Below are 18,031 nucleotides of genomic sequence, written 5' to 3'. Positions count from 1 at the left end.
AGTAGCAGAACGCAAAAATGTAAATGGCTGTAACCTTTTGAAAAGCTTAAACTGTCAAAGCTTGACAGCTTAAAATGTACTTGCAGTGAATGCTGCATGCTCCCCCTATGACCAGTATCACAGTATGTCACTTCCTTTGGCCCCTGGAGACATGGGATGCTGGGATAGAGGTCTCATGCCTCACACAGGCCTCTATTCCAGAATTCACAATCAGTCACAAAGGATGTCAAGCTGATTCTCCATTAATATTGAGGAGAATGGTTTGTGAGCATTTTTAAGTCGAGCATTCGAGACCTCTTGTATATACTTTAGTATATACTTATATGTGTACGTACTTTGTGGGCTCTGGAGATCAGCCCTAGGACTCGTTTGCTTCCTTCTGCATAGGGACTTTTTTGTGTTCAACTGCCTCTATTTAACTGTCTTAATAGAAAACGACCAGCAGAAGTCAGCAGAGGTCAGTAAAATACCAGAATTACTTTAGCATTCTCTAGATTTCAGTCCATAGAAATTGTCTTCCACGAGCACCTGTAGACAATATTTTTAATCAAATCTTGTATTTTCAGTGATATGACCACCGAAAGCCGTGATTTTATATTAAAAACAGATCTTTGAACTATACCATTTTCAGCTGAAACGCAATATTTCTCAGTAGATGTTTCAGCACCCAGGCTAATGTGTTGCATAACTAAATACATATAAGGTCCAAAAGGAGAGACTGATTGCATTGCAAATGCTTGTTTGGACTGTCCCTTTGCAGTGCAAGTGGTTTGAGCATCATTCGTACAACAAAGAGAGAGGCTTCCTCACAGCCCAATGCACAAATTGTGTTGCAACCAAGTCCATTCAAAATTGTAGGTATGCAGATTTAATTTCATGTTGTTTGAGAAATTCACATAATGCAAATTTTTCCAAATTTGGCTACTTTGCATTATGCATAATACCTGAAATGTATGTTCCTTTCAGGACAATTACCTGTATTATGTATATTTGTGCGAGAGTCCACAGGTCGTGCGCTGATAGACGTTTGTAAACTGTGTTACAAACTTTCGGTGACCCTGTTGACAAATGTTTAAAGCTGTTCTGTGGACGGGCTACTTCCCAACACTTATACACTGACTATTTATAAAGAATTATTGGCAATATAAAAAATATTTTAAAATTGTTCACAGAAATATCATTCCTTTGAGAGTACTTCTTCTACTATTAACTTCAACAAGGTGATATTTTTGTAGACAATACATTCTCAGGCAAGTTTTTAAAGAGCAACTAAATCCTTGGCCAAAAGGTCACTGCTAATGAAGTCAAGAGGAATTATCATTTTATTTTTTCATCCCAGGGAAGTTTGTGTGCATGATCATGGTGCGGACATTATAGAAGAATGCTAGACACCTATGTGTGATTTTATCACAAGTTGCCCATTTTTTCCCTCAAGGTGTATTTTTCTTTGGTGTCACTACATTAGTTATCTAGTCACACAGACTCTATTGGCATGAATGAGTGTCTACAAATGCTCTCTTTCGATGTTAAATAAGGTCAGAAAACAAGCCGAAGGTAGTTTGCATGCCAGAGTGGTCTGCTGTAGCAATCTGGTCAAGGAGTAGAGATGCTGTCGAGATACAGACGTGGTTCTTTTTTGGGAGCGGTTCCAGTTAGACTATCTACAGCAGGCCCTTTTAATTCTTTATCAATAAATAAAGTTGGGGCTTTATTCAACTCAAGTGAAACTAAGCCAGTGTTTTTCCTGTTCGCATGTTATATTGTTTATATGATAATACTCTGACTAATGGGAAGGTTTGGAGATTCCCCACCCTGGTTTATTATGTTTCATCCCATTAACATGCTCACCTCCTCTCAGGAATTTTACTTCTTTCCTATGAAGTGACAGTGTGGTAGGGTGTGTAAGATATTGAATTATTAGTTGAGGAGGATAAGTACCCAGCTCAAGTAATAATTCCAATCCTTGCTAGGGTGAATCACTAAAGTCACTAAATTAACCTGAGGTCAACCCCCTGGTAGCTATGGAACAGAGCTGACAGGAGTAACTAAGAGGCAATGTGTGAAATATTTATGCAGTACTAAAAAAGTGATACAGTCAAAGCATAAAAACATAAAAGCCAAAACAGATTAGCATATGGTAAAATGTAATAATCAAAATGACACCAAAATGACAAAAATCGAATAGGGTGAACTGGAGATATTCATTTTTAAAGTTATAAGTAGCAGCAAAAATTACAAAGTGCCAATGATAGTACATTATCACTGTAGAGCAGGATCTAAGAGCAATTTGATGCTGACCATCATCGAGTGCAGTTCGGAAACACTAACAAGGTTCATCCTGGTATAAATATGTAACCTTCTGATTTTAGTCCTTTACTTCCCAATCCACTGCAGGAGTACACTTCCAAAGGCTGCTAGGACCTCAGGGGAGTCACTTAGAGACACACAGGTGGCACTCAGAGGCCCACAGGAGGGTCCAATCCAGGTCCAGTTGCCATTGGTCAGCTGGGCAGTTGCAGGAAAAGGCGTTTTGTAGCTTGTTGTGTCCCTGAAGTTGTAACAGTTTTAACGTTTTACCAAGAGGTCAGTCTTATGAACCTTGGAGTACACTTCTTTCTCCTGGGTTTAGGAGGGAGAGACTGTCCAGTCATCTAAACTCTTCTGGTGTCTCAGTCAGCAGAATCAAACCTCTTCTGATCATCTGCAGGTCCAATAGGGTACAGAAGTGGGTGTCTGGAGATGTCTCATTTATGAATGGCATAAGCTAGTGGGTTGGAGTGACCCTTGGGGACAACCTAACCAATTGGATAAAGGTTTCCAGGGCTAACCCTTCCCATCGGACACTGTAATATCAAAGAGGTCCACTGTGATTAGAGCCAGCCTGACTGGATTGGGCAAAAGAAGGGCCCCGCCCAAGTGTCTGCTAACATTTGGCTGTGACAGGGGAGGCCTTTTTGAAGTGCACCCAATTGTCAAATAAAAGACCTAGCTGACTTGTCAAGCAGAATGTCACTCAAGCAGGATTTGACACTTTAAGATCAAAAGGTAAGCTCACAGCCACTTCCTGCATTTTCTGTCAGGTTCAGACCGGTCATCTCTACCAATTCAGGATAGCCTATTGTGTGCTCCAGGGAGGCATTTCACACTAATTCACACCTATGCAAATGAAAACTACTGACTAGCAGCAGAGGGAGAAAACATGGAAATGGGCTTCCAGAGACTTTAGACAGGGAAAATGTAGCTTTATACAAGTACCTTTTTCAAAATATTTAGTAAATATTTAGTAAAATTTCAATTTTCCTATTGAATTGGATTTTAATAGCTATTTGAAAAACTATTCAAATAGCTGTTTAATTATTTTTCTAGCTGGTCTCATTCCTGAGATATATTCTTAGCATTTAATATTGCAACCATGTTTTCCTATAGAACAGCCAGGTGAGGCTACATTCAAAATAGCTTTTGGGACCTTTTCACTGTAAGGACGTATGCAACATTTAACTTTTTTATGTTCCGCTTTTAAATATCAATGCCCCCTGTCTTATGGGCAATAGGGCCTATTTAGGGGTGACTTCTAAATATTTAAAAAGAAGATTTAGGACTGTCATAAGGTGTTATTATGACAGGTCAAAATTGCAGTTTAAGACTGCACAGCTAGGCTACAGAGGGTAGACCTGCAGTCATGCTTACACTGTCACTGTAGTTGGTGGCACAATAGGTGCTGCAGTTAACTGGTGACATTTAACTTACAGGCCCTGGGTAAACTTTGTACTTCATACTAAGTACTTATAGGTGATGTTAAATTTGCCGATAAGGAATATCCCAATTTTACCATGTTGAGAGGAGGAGCGCAAGAACTGTATCACTAGTTAGCAGGGGTAAAGTGCACAGAGCTCTAGTACCAGCAAACTTATAGAGCCCAGCAAAAGACAAAACGCCTGGTGTGACCACCCAGAAAAGGCAGATTTCCTACAGGGAAGGAGGATCCTTAGTGAGGGATAACTGAACACCACTTTCCTTATTAATATTAATGTCATGTTATGGTTCTTTGACGTTAGCGCAACAGAATAATTATGTCAGATGCCCACACACGTAATCTTATCAGAAGTATAGTGGCTGGACAACCTTTCCATTTTGCCTATAAAATGTTACCTTGTTTAGAAACGATGCACTTAATACATATTACATACTTTCATTATCTTAGCAAAATTTTCCTTGTTGGTACATCTTGCAAAAAGAGCTTTTGCAGAAGATTTCTCCCACTATTTTCCATTAAAAGTGACTTTGTCTGAAACTTTTGCCATAAAGCTACTTTATCAGAACTTTGTTCGCAATGTAAACTTTTTACCCTTTAGAAAGGTCGCAAAGCTTGCAAAGTGTATTAAAAAAAACTGCACAAAGTTTGCAGAAGCAAATGTTTGCAACTTCTGTTAACCTTAACTAAAATGGCTTTTTCCTGTTGCTCCTGAACTCAAAGCTGATGCACAGATCAAGATTTTCACTGATCTCTTGTCCACAGCCCGGGTTCACAAGGTAATACAAATAGTAGTCGCAGCCTGTTAAAAAAAGGCTGTACCATCTGGGTATATTAAATATGCTCACTTTACTATCATTCGAGTGTATCCTGTGAATTGTCTTCCAAGTGTGACAAATTCTGCAGGAAGAGAGGTGCCTTTTAGCCCTGGCTTTTTGGAAAGAATCAAGGAACTAATCGCTATGTAGCCAATCTACCAATGTAAGTGTCTAACCCTTATGTGATAATAAAATCAAGATTATTCATTCATTTGACTAACTTTGGAAAAGTACAATGCTGTGACCCTTTTTTAAGTCAAGCTGAGTGTGGCTAGACTCGCTCACCACAAGCTAGCGGTACCCAACTGAGAAATACTTGACCCAAAACCCAAGTGGTCCAGTTGACTCTGTCACAAACTAATTTAGGTATTATTGCGTATAAAAAACATTGTTAGAATACTTTTTCCATCCTTTCCCTGACTGTGACAGTCAACCTGACTAAGGACTTTAGGGAAAAATAGGTATCAGTAGATTGCTCATTATTAGGGACACGGTCCTAATGAATGTTCGGGACCCACACATGCCAGTAACAAGGGCAGAAAAATATTGACACCAAAATATACCAAGGATCTGCACCATACATGAACTTTGTGTATCCTTGGCTTATTGATGAGACTGGAAAGCACCACTAAAATTAATTAGCCTCCCTGGACACTTTTTAACTTAGGGCGTCATTACGATGGCGGTCGAACAATCATCTGACCGCCATTGCAGTGGGATTGAGACCATCTGACAAGTAGTCAGTGGTCCCACCCACCATATTTTGATAAGACCACCATGTAGGTGGTAGGAAACTGCCTTTTTCTACTGCGTCTTGTGCTGTGAGCCTGAAAAGGGCCGCAGCACAAGCAGCAGTAGAGAAAGGCATGTTTTAAAACATTCATGCACCTTGTGCTAGGCACCATGTGGTGCCTGGCAAATAGTGCATGGCGTTATAAGGGGCACCACATGTGCTCCCCTGGCCCCTTAGCAGTGGTCCTGCTTGGGGTCCCCAAAGTCCCTTCCCGACAGCCGTTTCATGGCAGTGCGATCGCCATGAAAAGGATGTTGAAAATGGACATCTTAATCCCTATGGTGGTGCCTGCTCAGGCACTGCCTCCGTTGCAGGGATTAGTGTCCGACCAAGCCACGAAGAACTCCTTGCGCCTGTTGGAAACAGCTGTCTGTCCACCACCTCACTGCAGTCCAACCATCCGCATCTTAATACAGTGGTCGAACCGATGGCCTGGATGTCGGTGGGACTACCACCAATGGCCTGTTTGTGGCAGTCCCACCAACATCAAAATGAGGCCCTTAGTGTAGTCCCAGTTCACCTGCGCTATTGAAAGCTGTTCAAACTAGAAAAATACTACAACCTCTTAAAAAGCTTCAGGTGGAAAGCACCTCACTTGCCAATTGCGGATTTGCAATTCGGATGGGCCCAATGATGAAGCATGTCACCACAGAAGGTGAGGGCTTCAGTCCTTTTTAGGGAAAATCCCTTTGCCACACACTTGTATAAAGGTGCACAGTCAAAATATCAACTTTTTTTATATCGACCTACATTTTTATCAAGTTTCAAATATCGGAGGGACATAATATCGACAGCAAGAATATCGGTGACCAGAATATCGACCTTAAGGTTAGTAATATCGTTTTCAATAATACAGATGTCAATAATATTGACATTTATATCAGTGTTATGTATTTTAGTAAGTATTTTATATGCATGTATTTAACCTTTTGTATTATGTTTTTTATATATTTTTAAATATATGTATTTAATGTGTAGAAGTTATTAATGTTTTGTAAAGTTAATTTTGTGTTTTAGTATTGTAGCGGGTTGTGGGTTTATAAGGGAATATGGTGGGAAGTAATTTAATTATAGTCAAATAATTTATATATTTTTTTAAATGATTAATTATTTTAAATCAAATTTTGCATTTTAGTTCTGTAGTGGGTTGTGGGTTTATAGGGGAATAGGGTGGGGAGTAATTTAATTATAATTAAGTAATTAATATTTTTTATTTATTGGTATTGGTAATTATTTATGTTTAATTAATTATTAATTGCTAATTAATTATTATTAATTGATTAATAGATCATTATATTAATAGTGTAAATATTTTCACGGAGTGGGTTGTGGGTTTATATTGGAATAGGGTGGGAAGTAATTAATTATAATTAATGTATTATTAGTTTTTTATTTATTGGTATTACGTTTTTTATTTATTGTTAATTATTTATTATTTGGAAATTATTTTGTATAATTAATTAATAAATAATTATATTAATTGTGTTATGTTTTATTTAGAGTGTGTTGTGGATTTAGAGGGGAATAGTGTTGGAAGTAATTTAATTATAAATTAATAATCATTATTTTTTACTGAATGGTATTTATAATTAATTTATTTTAAAATAGCTATTAATTGGTAATACATTTGTATTAATTGATAATTATGTTAATTGTTTAAATATTTTTATGAAGTGGGTTTTGTGTTTATAGTCGTATAGGGTGGGAAGTAATTCTTTATAAATAAGAACTTATTAATTTAAATGTATTGGAATCTATTTAAAAAAAATGTAATTCAGTATTAATTGGTAATACTTTTTTAAATATTTGATTAATTGATATATTTTATTAATTGTGTTAAATTATTTTATGAGCATATTGTGTGTTTATAGGGGAATAGGGTGGGAAGTAATTTATTGTTAGTTAAGTAATTATTTGTTATTTTTTTATGGGTAATTATAATTTTTTACTCATTTTAAAACAAAAACATAATTAATAAGTATTTTAATTTAAACCCTCTGCTATCCAACGCTTTCACTACAGTTATACTTTCTGGAGTGGGAATAGACATTTTTACCCCTCCGCTATCCAACACTTTCTCTACTGTTGCACTCTTTTGAGTGGGAATAGTAATTTTTACCCCTACGCTATTCAACACTTTCTCTACTATTCCACTGTCTGAAGTTGGAATAGTAATGTTTACCCCTCCTCTATCCAATACTTGCCCTACTATTGCACTAAGTGAAGTGTGAATGGTAATTTTAACCCCTACGCTATCCAACACTTTCCCTACTGTTGCAATCTCTGGAGTGGGAATAGTAATTTTTACCCTTACGCTATCCAACACTTTTCCTACTGTTCCACTGTTTGGAGTTGGAACAGTAATTTTTATCCCTACGCTATCCAACACTTTACCTACTGTTGCACTGTTTGGAATTGGAATAGCAATTTTATTCCCTCCGCTATCTAATATTTTTTGTATTAGTTTAGTTAGTGTAGTACATAATTAATTTAAAAAAGATTAAACATTATTTACATATTTTAATTTGTTATACATAATTTTTTTATATTATTGTTTTATGTGTATAGATGTATTTATAAGATATTTGTTAACAATGTATAAGTTATTAAAATATGTATTAAAACATATTAATAAGTAAGTATATATATTATATATTATATGTATATGTTTAATTTAATTTCACAATATATATATATATTACCTAAAATTTTTAAACATTTTGAAATATTTGGAATTATGTTTATTTTAATTATATGTATTATTTACTTTATTTTACACATTTTTTTAACTTAACAAAAAAACGATATTTTTAACAAACAATATTTTGGACATCGATATTCTTGACTTCGATATTCTTGCATCGATATTTCTGTAGGTGGATATTCTGACTTATTTTTCAAACTTGAAAAAGCACCGCTTCAAAGTTTAAATCTCCACCGAATATGGATGGTAGAATACGCAATCAAAGAATGTCCCAAATGAAAAGACGCTGAATCTTAATTGCAAAAAAGTTCAAGGTTCTTTTAATAGTCCATTTAAGAAACCAGCCAACGCGTTTCGTTCCGTCAAGCGGAACTTCTTCAGGGCTGTAAGTCATAAGGAAGAAGGACAAACAAACAAACAAAAAACCAGTGTAAGATACATTGAAACAACATGTGTACATACATAAATAAATACATGGAAAATTACACCATAAAATACCCACATTAAAAAGCTCCTATCTAGAAGTTGCAACATTCAATCACATGAATACATTATTAAACCATTTCTCTAATTGTAATGCTGTGTATTTGGTTTGTTTTTATACATTACTTTATATGCCCCGGGTCCGAGCCCAAAAGTAAAATAATATTGTTAGGTGAAGCGCCATTTGGCTATTCACATCTTTACTGGGGATAAATCTTACTGCATGAATAGTTTCAAATTGCGATCACAAGAATCAGCGTCATCATTGATATTAACATCTAAGCATTGTGCTCTGGTAATCATTCCGCACCAAACATATTCCATACTTAATGATTCACATCGCATGGTATGAGACCACAGGCACTTATATAACCCCGAAATGATGTTGTTACAAGAGTGTTGAGGAAAGGAGTTTCCATTTATACAAGCTGTCAATAGAAAACATGTAGCTACACCAGGACAATGAACTCAAATTCCAAAATGTCCTCGTGAAACAATGTGCCAAAAAGCTTCATTGGAAGACATATTAGTATATGGGTGCATAATCTAGATTCATTCGTCCCCCCAGTTGTCACGAAAACCAGTTGAATATACATGAAATTGATACTACACTCTCCATGGCGTTAGAAACATAAGGATTGAAATTTTACCAGTTAGGTCAAAATAGTGCAAAGAATATATATGTATGTATATATAATCCTACCGCAATCGAGGTCACCACGCGTGCTTATTATCCAAAGCAAAACGTCAAATCAAAGTACATCCATTCCCTCTATGCGGATGGTCGAAATGAGGTGAATCCAAGTTCAAGAAATTATTTTTTCTCTACTATATCGATTTTTTTTGTATGTATAATTCGCCTAAGAAAACAGGAAATAAAGTATGAGGGAGATTTTTAGTCCCTAAATCTTAAATATATATGGCCATATAAGCCTATATATGTAATTCCTACGTGATAAAAAGCATAGGACTTACATACCTAAAATCTGGACGGGCGCATTTCTCACAGTCCAAACCTCCTACTTCTTAAACTTTGCTTCAGGCGTACTGTTAGAATTTCATTAAGGTAATAACCTAAAACGATATATTTGATGTAAATAATTTACCAAGAAATTGTATATATACTCCTCATCAATACCTATGTACATCGCAAAATGCGGATAAGTAAATAACCGCCATGTAATTTAGAGAGTGACCTAAAACATAGTCGACTCGAAAACGACCCACCCCCATCGGTCAATCACAACTTCTATCTCGTGTGTCCATGTAAGGCATGTTTTGAAAACCACTGTTGTTAACAAATACCCGAATTGAGGATGATTGCAATCTCCGTTTCTAACTTAATAATTAAACGGTTCTGGCATTGTGCATGAGCTATAATTGAACATACCTTAATAATGTGACGTGCACGTTTTGCACCGTCTAATGGTCCCACCTTTTTGGTTCTTCGTTTGGAACACAATATGAAAGTCGCTTTAAGGTAGTCACCTAAAAATAATATATAAACGCTTTTAAGCTATATTATATATATGATTCCAAGCACAAGTCGGAACGCGGTATTTTTACAGACCGCCGTTTTCATTTCTGAGATGGACATATCAACAACTCGTTGTGAGACCACCTGTATTTCTAATAAACGTGCATATAGCACATACGTCGATATGAGGGACATAGTTAGCTAGATGAAGTCGACGGTGAGTTATTACATTACACTATTTTCCATCAAGGAGATTCCCTATATGTCCTACCTGTCAGGGTCGGTCTTGAAACCCCCAGTTGGCGTCTCCAAATCCACACGCCGAATTCTTGTGGCAAGTCGAAACGGGGACCCGCCCTTCAAGGAGTTTAAATGTAGCCGCTCCTAATCCTCATGGGGCGGATGTTAGATCCCAAGCCCATTACCACTACATATCGGTCTAATATGACCGCCATTTTAACCTAGTCAATCATAGCTCCCTATGGCTGTATTTCCTTATTCGGGTAGAATGTATTACAAGTATATATTTAAAGATTACAAAATGTATCGCGGGGAAAATTAACTATTTGTGTAAGCAGTTCCTAAGCCGATCTGTCCACTTATATTTAGAACCAAATTTAAATTCCTGTTTAAATTTGCCTGAGGTATTAGTTACTGAACGGCAATGAATCCAAAGACGCATTATGATTCTTATTTTTGTAAATATAATACCAGAACTGTTCTTATAATAATTTAGATGTTGTGTATATATTATCAATCAAGAAGGTGCATTAGTCGATATTAACTATGAGGGGTGCATGCCATATGCAAAAAAAGGGGGTCTTAGTTTAGTTTCATGCAGTCTCAAACTGGTAATGTGACAACCTGGGATCCCGAAACACAATGGAATCACCAAGTAATATCTTCAACACTTATTCAAAAGGTTATAACACAAGCAGTGCAAAGATCTTAAACATTATGTCTAACCAAACAATTGCAAAAATTATACACAGTTCTTGAACATTTGTCAATCTATGTATTTTGTCTAACTATTGGCCACAGGATAAGTTACAGAGATCAGTCAGAAAGCAAAGGGAGTTTAACCAACAGTACTGCGGGGTGGGATACAGGTCCCCTGATGTTAGCTACAAGGCAATAGGTACTATGTCAATGATACACAACATGTTACACAGATATTAATGCTGACACACTAATTTAATGCAAATAGTAGTGCATTTCATCCTCTGTGTTGTGTCCCCTTTCTACACATCTCAAACGACATATCCATGCTGCTTCACTTTTCCTTAGGGTAAGTTCACGATTTCCCCCCCTCGGATGTGGGGGTACGTGATCAATACCCAGAAACCATATTGTCTTGTTATCTCTGTGGTGTTCTTGCATGTGATATGTCATGGGGTACTTTAAGTCATATTTTTTCATAGCACGTATGTCCTTGTCCTTCTTCCTTATGACTTACAGCCCTGAAGAAGTTCCGCTTGACGGAACGAAACGCGTTGGCTGGTTTCTTAAATGGACTATTAAAAGAACCTTGAACTTTTTTGCAATTAAGATTCAGCGTCTTTTCATTTGGGACATTCTTTGATTGCGTATTCTACCATCCATATTCGGTGGAGATTTAAACTTTGAAGCAGTGCTTTTTCAAGTTTGAAAAATATGGACGTTTTTCCTAAGTTCTTGGGATATACTCTCAGGACAGGGAGTATTTGAAAATTGCACGCAACTCTATTGAAAAGTATATATACTCATTGGTGATATGTGGGTTGGTGCTTTGAGATCTTAAGAGTGGTCCACTGTCCAAATTGTGTTGTATAAGATTTCATTTCTTGGACCCATTTGTTGCACAATCCAAACCAAGAACATTGTTTCATTTTCGGTATTGGAAATATTTTGCTGTGGGATACTTAGTACGCACCATTCATCTTAACTTAGGATTCAATTTTGTAACATTATGTCTAAATTCAAAGATACTCGAGAAGAGATGGCCTCAAATCTATTTGGCAATAGTCAGTCTGTTGGTGCCAACACATCAAAAGAGCCCAGTACAGAAGGCCTTCGAGCTAAATTCTTAAAGTTAGAGAGACTCAAAAAGCTAGAGATGTCCAGATGGTGGGACGGAATAACATTACAGAAATATTTAGATAATCAGAAGATTCCACGAGGCTTGAGGATTCTGATCTTCCCAACCTTTGAGGACTTGGATGAGGGGGGGAAATCGTGAACTTACCCTAAGGAAAAGTGAAGCAGCATGGATATGTCGTTTGAGATGTGTAGAAAGGGGACACAACACAGAGGATGAAATGCACTACTATTTGCATTAAATTAGTGTGTCAGTATTAATATCTGTGTAACATGTTGTGTATCATTGACATAGTACCTATTGCCTTGTAGCTAACATCAGGGGACCTGTATCCCACCCCGCAGTACTGTTGGTTAAACTCCCTTTGCTTTCTGACTGATCTCTGTAACTTATCCTGTGGCCAATAGTTAGACAACATACATAGATTGACAAATGTTCAAGAACTGTGTATAATTTTTGCAATTGTTTGGTTAGATATAATGTTTAAGATCTTTGCACTGCTTGTGTTATAACCTTTTGAATAAGTGTTGAAGTGTTGAAGATATTACTTGGTGATTCCATTGTGTTTCGGGATCCCAGGTTGTCACATTACCAGTTTGAGACTGCATGAAACTAAACTAAGACCCCCTTTTTTTGCATATGGCATGCACCCCTCATCGTTAATATCGACTAATGCACCTTCTTGATTGATAATATATACACAACATCTAAATTATTATAAGAACAGTTCTGGTATTATATTTACAAAAATAAGAATCATAATGCGTCTTTGGATTCATTGCCGTTCAGTAACTAATACCTCAGGCAAATTTAAACAGGAATTTAAATTTGGTTCTAAATATAAGTGGACAGATCGGCTTAGGAACTGCTTACACAAATAGTTAATTTTCCCCGCGATACATTTCGTAATCTTTAAATATATACTTGTAATACATTCTACCCGAATAAGGAAATACAGCCATAGGGAGCTATGATTGACTAGGTTAAAATGGCGGTCATATTAGACCGATATGTAGTGGTAATGGGCTTGGGATCTAACATCCGCCCCATGAGGATTAGGAGCGGCTACATTTAAACTCCTTGAAGGGCGGGTCCCCGTTTCGACTTGCCACAAGAATTCGGCGTGCGGATTTGGAGACGCCAACTGGGGGTTTCAAGACCACCCTGACAGGTAGGACATATAGGGAATCTCCTTGATGGAAAATAGTGTAATGTAATAACTCACCGTCGACTTTATCTAGCTAACTATGTCCCTCATATCGATGTATGTGCTATATGCACGTTTATTAGAAATACGGGTGGTCTCACAACGAGTTGTTGATATGTCCATCTCAGAAATGAAAACGGCGGTCTGTAAAAATACCGCGTTTCGACTTGTGCTTGGAATCATATATATAATATAGCTTAAAAGCGTTTATATATTATTTTTAGGTGACTACCTTAAAGCGACTTTCATATTGTGTTCCAAACGAAGAACCAAAAAGGTGGGACCATTAGACGGTGCAAAACGTGCACGTCACATTATTAAGGTATGTTCAATTATAGCTCATGCACAATGCCAGAACCGTTTAATTATTAAGTTAGAAACGGAGATTGCAATCATCCTCAATTCGGGTATTTGTTAACAACAGTGGTTTTCAAAACATGCCTTACATGGACACACGAGATAGAAGTTGTGATTGACCGATGGGGGTGGGTCGTTTTCGAGTCGACTATGTTTTAGGTCACTCTCTAAATTACATGGCGGTTATTTACTTATCCGCATTTTGCGATGTACATAGGTATTGATGAGGAGTATATATACAATTTCTTGGTAAATTATTTACATCAAATATATCGTTTTAGGTTATTACCTTAATGAAATTCTAACAGTACGCCTGAAGCAAAGTTTAAGAAGTAGGAGGTTTGGACTGTGAGAAATGCGCCCGTCCAGATTTTAGGTATGTAAGTCCTATGCTTTTTATCACGTAGGAATTACATATATAGGCTTATATGGCCATATATATTTAAGATTTAGGGACTAAAAATCTCCCTCGTACTTTATTTCCTGTTTTCTTAGGCGAATTATACATACAAAAAAAATCGATATAGTAGAGAAAAAATAATTTCTTGAACTTGGATTCACCTCATTTCGACCATCCGCATAGAGGGAATGGATGTACTTTGATTTGACGTTTTGCTTTGGATAATAAGCACGCGTGGTGACCTCGATTGCGGTAGGATTATATATACATACATATATATTCTTTGCACTATTTTGACCTAACTGGTAAAATTTCAATCCTTATGTTTATAACGCCATGGAGAGTGTAGTATCAATTTCATGTATATTCAACTGGTTTTCGTGACAACTGGGGGGACGAATGAATCTAGATTATGCACCCATATACTAATAGGTCTTCCAATGAAGCTTTTTGGCACATTGTTTCACGAGGACATTTTGGAATTTGAGTTCATTGTCCTGGTGTAGCTACATGTTTTCTATTGACAGCTTGTATAAATGGAAACTCCTTTCCTCAACACTCTTGTAACAACATCATTTCGGGGTTATATAAGTGCCTGTGGTCTCATACCATGCGATGTGAATCATTAAGTATGGAATATGTTTGGTGCGGAATGATTACCAGAGCACAATGCTTAGATGTTAATAACAATGATGACGCTGATTCTTGTGATCGCAATTTGAAACTATTCATGCAGTAAGATTTATCCCCAGTAAAGATGTGAATAGCCAAATGGCGCTTCACCTAACAATATTATTTTACTTTTGGGCTCGGACCCGGGGCATATAAAGTAATGTATAAAAACAAACCAAATACACAGCATTACAATTAGAGAAATGGTTTAATAATGTATTCATGTGATTGAATGTTGCAACTTCTAGACAGGAGCTTTTTAATGTGGGTATTTTATGGTGTAATTTTCCATGTATTTATTTATGTATGTACACATGTTGTTTCAATGTATCTTACACTGGTTTTTTGTTTGTTTGTTTGTCCTTCTTCCTTATGACTTACAGCCCTGAAGAAGTTCCGCTTGACGGAACGAAACGCGTTGGCTGGTTTCTTAAATGGACTATTAAAAGAACCTTGAACTTTTTTGCAATTAAGATTCAGCGTCTTTTCATTTGGGACATTCTTTGATTGCGTATTCTACCATCCATATTCGGTGGAGATTTAAACTTTGAAGCGGTGCTTTTTCAAGTTTGAAAAATATGGACGTTTTTCCTAAGTTCTTGGGATATACCCTCAGGACAGGGAGTATTTGAAAATTACACGCAACTCTATTGAAAAGTATATATACTCATTGGTGATATGTGGGTTGGTGCTTTGAGATCTTAAGAGTGGTCCACTGTCCAAATTGTGTTGTAGTGGATATTCTGACTCTCGATATTCTGTCAGTGATTCTTATTTAACACCCTAGATTGGAGAACTTGTAACACAAAAATGGCCTCTAAAGCTAATGTTAAGGATATGATGCTTGCTGATGGACACGGTGCATAAACAGATCATTTGTACTTCTTTGGAACAAGCAGGAGGATAGCTTCTGCATGGCGCCTGGGTCCCAGTTCCCTGATGTCATGTGTTAAATGCAAAGCACTCATTCCTGGAATCTACTAAGACCCAATGGAACACAGATGAAGAACATTTCGAGAAGCTCTTGCTATTGTACATTAAACATTTTACAATCTTTCCATAAAACGAGCAGTTGTCCTACGATAATCATGGTATTTGGCCATTTAAATAGAGTATTTATGATAGAGAGCCATCCTCTGTGGCTAACAGAAACACTGCGTGACCAGGAACAAAAATCTTCTCCACCTAGACATTCCTAAGTTCCTCAAGGCCAAAAATGCTGCCTCAGAAGTCTCTGCACCCTTCCCTTGCATATGGAACTTGCTCTCGCCTTACCTTTTACTATTGACCCATCCCTGAAACGGTATCATCTCTATCAGGCAATCTTGTCCCTACCTATGTTGAGAGTACTCCTCCAACTAAAATAAGCCTTTGTACTGCTCAATGATTGTAATGTTTTACTTTGTATTTCTGTGCTTTTGCCTTATTCTAGAAGCCCTACTGACTATTGTCCCAAGTTTATATTTCAGTTTTTATTTCTCCTTAACTTTATCAATGTACCTTCTGCTGATACAATACCATCCTGCTTTTGAATTTCGTGGTGCTTTCTAGGTTATGAATTAAAAACTAATAAAGTGCTTAGGCATGTTTCGAATATATTGTATTCATTTAGTTACACTAGACTTATATATCTGGTCAGCTCCTTTACATTGTCTATTGCAAGGCAGAATTATAATGTTGCAGAATAAATATATTTAAAAAATGTTTCCTCAATTACTACTTTTATAAAAGAGTGAATGCAAGATCAGACCTATAAATTCATAGAGGGGAGACACATGCAATTATGTACATGCAGTATACTTCGTTTTCTTCTGGTTGAGATATGTGGCTGATTGTTATTGATACAGATATATTTGTGAGTTTGAAAGCTTACCTCTATTTTGAACATGCCTCTTTGCTTACAGCAGAACATACACTTTCATTTTTCGTTTGCTGTTTTGGGCGGATTGATGAAAAAAGGCATTAGAAACACCATAATGTTGTTTTGGGATTGAGAAAGTGGCAGGTTTAAATTGGCCAAAGTAAGAGGCTGGAACTGAAAATCATTATTTCTATGTTTCTGGCTTCTTACTTGTATGGTTGGCTTTTCAGTAAACTCTTGGCATGTGAACAGATATTACATTAGTGCCAATTGGATAAAACACATTCTTTCCTTCTGCTTCAGAAGCCCACAGGCTTCGGAAGAAAAATGTTCATTATGACATGCATACATTTATAAGTGGAAATTTTTTCTGAACATAATTGTGACGATTTGCCCTATGGGTTTCTTAATAAACGGGAAGCCTTGGGTAAGTTAAGAGGAGCACTATGAGACTTATCCGGAAGGTAAGAAACCATATAGAAAAACGCTACTTGAAGAGCATAATTTCAAATATTAAAACAAAAAGGTCCCAAACTTTAACTTACAAGTTATAAAATATGTTATGGCAATTCAAACCATTGACAACACATTTTTACTTTAAGAGTCATATATATGTGTACACGCTGTAAATGATATGCAAACAAGAGCATAGCATATGAAGAGCGTATTTATACATGTTCGCTGTCATTGCATGCTCAGTCTTGCCCCCTTTCTCCTCTCTTTCGTTCAAGCATACATTGTCTAACTGTCTAACCCTCTGGTAGTCAAATATTTACTTTACTGTGATACCCCTTTCCATTTTATCAATTTTGATGGTGTTCACTTTCCAGTTTGGCAATCGATTTGGTCCAGATGGAGATTTGTATTACAAAGAAAGTTTCCTTTGGACCACACTTAATGACTCATTACAAATTTTAATCTTTTGTGATGTTTTTATAACGTGTACAAAGTGAATTCATTCTAGATTTTGTGTTAGGGATATTGCAAATGAATGTTTACGTATCAAATGATTTATGTATTTTATGATATCACTATTAATAAATAGATGTATACTTTTTAACAAATACCTTTCTCAGATTGTTGACCTTGGGGACATGGTTATACTTCCCTTATGCGATTTGCTGTGAGCTTGAATTGTTATGATTGAGGTGCGCATTCGTGCATATAGATTAACATCTATAAATCTTGAACCCTCCTGAGGCTCAGCCGGGAGTAGGAAAATTGTTATTTTGCACCTTTTTAACTACTGCTTGTATTACTTTTTAAAATCACTCACCCTGCCCTCTGACGCTGTTCTCCACGTACAGGCACCCCCTACCAGCGGAGCTAGCGCTGAAGAGGGAGAACCCTTGGAGCCTCGTCGGCCGCCATTCCCTGCGCAGAGCAGAGGGACACGCCCCCTTTTAGGCCACACCCCCTGCCACTCGTATA

Source organism: Lissotriton helveticus, chromosome 2_1, assembly GCF_964261635.1.
Source record: "Lissotriton helveticus chromosome 2_1, aLisHel1.1, whole genome shotgun sequence".
In the NCBI taxonomy this organism is placed as follows: Eukaryota; Metazoa; Chordata; class Amphibia; order Caudata; family Salamandridae; genus Lissotriton; species Lissotriton helveticus.
This window is presented reverse-complemented; position numbering follows the sequence as displayed.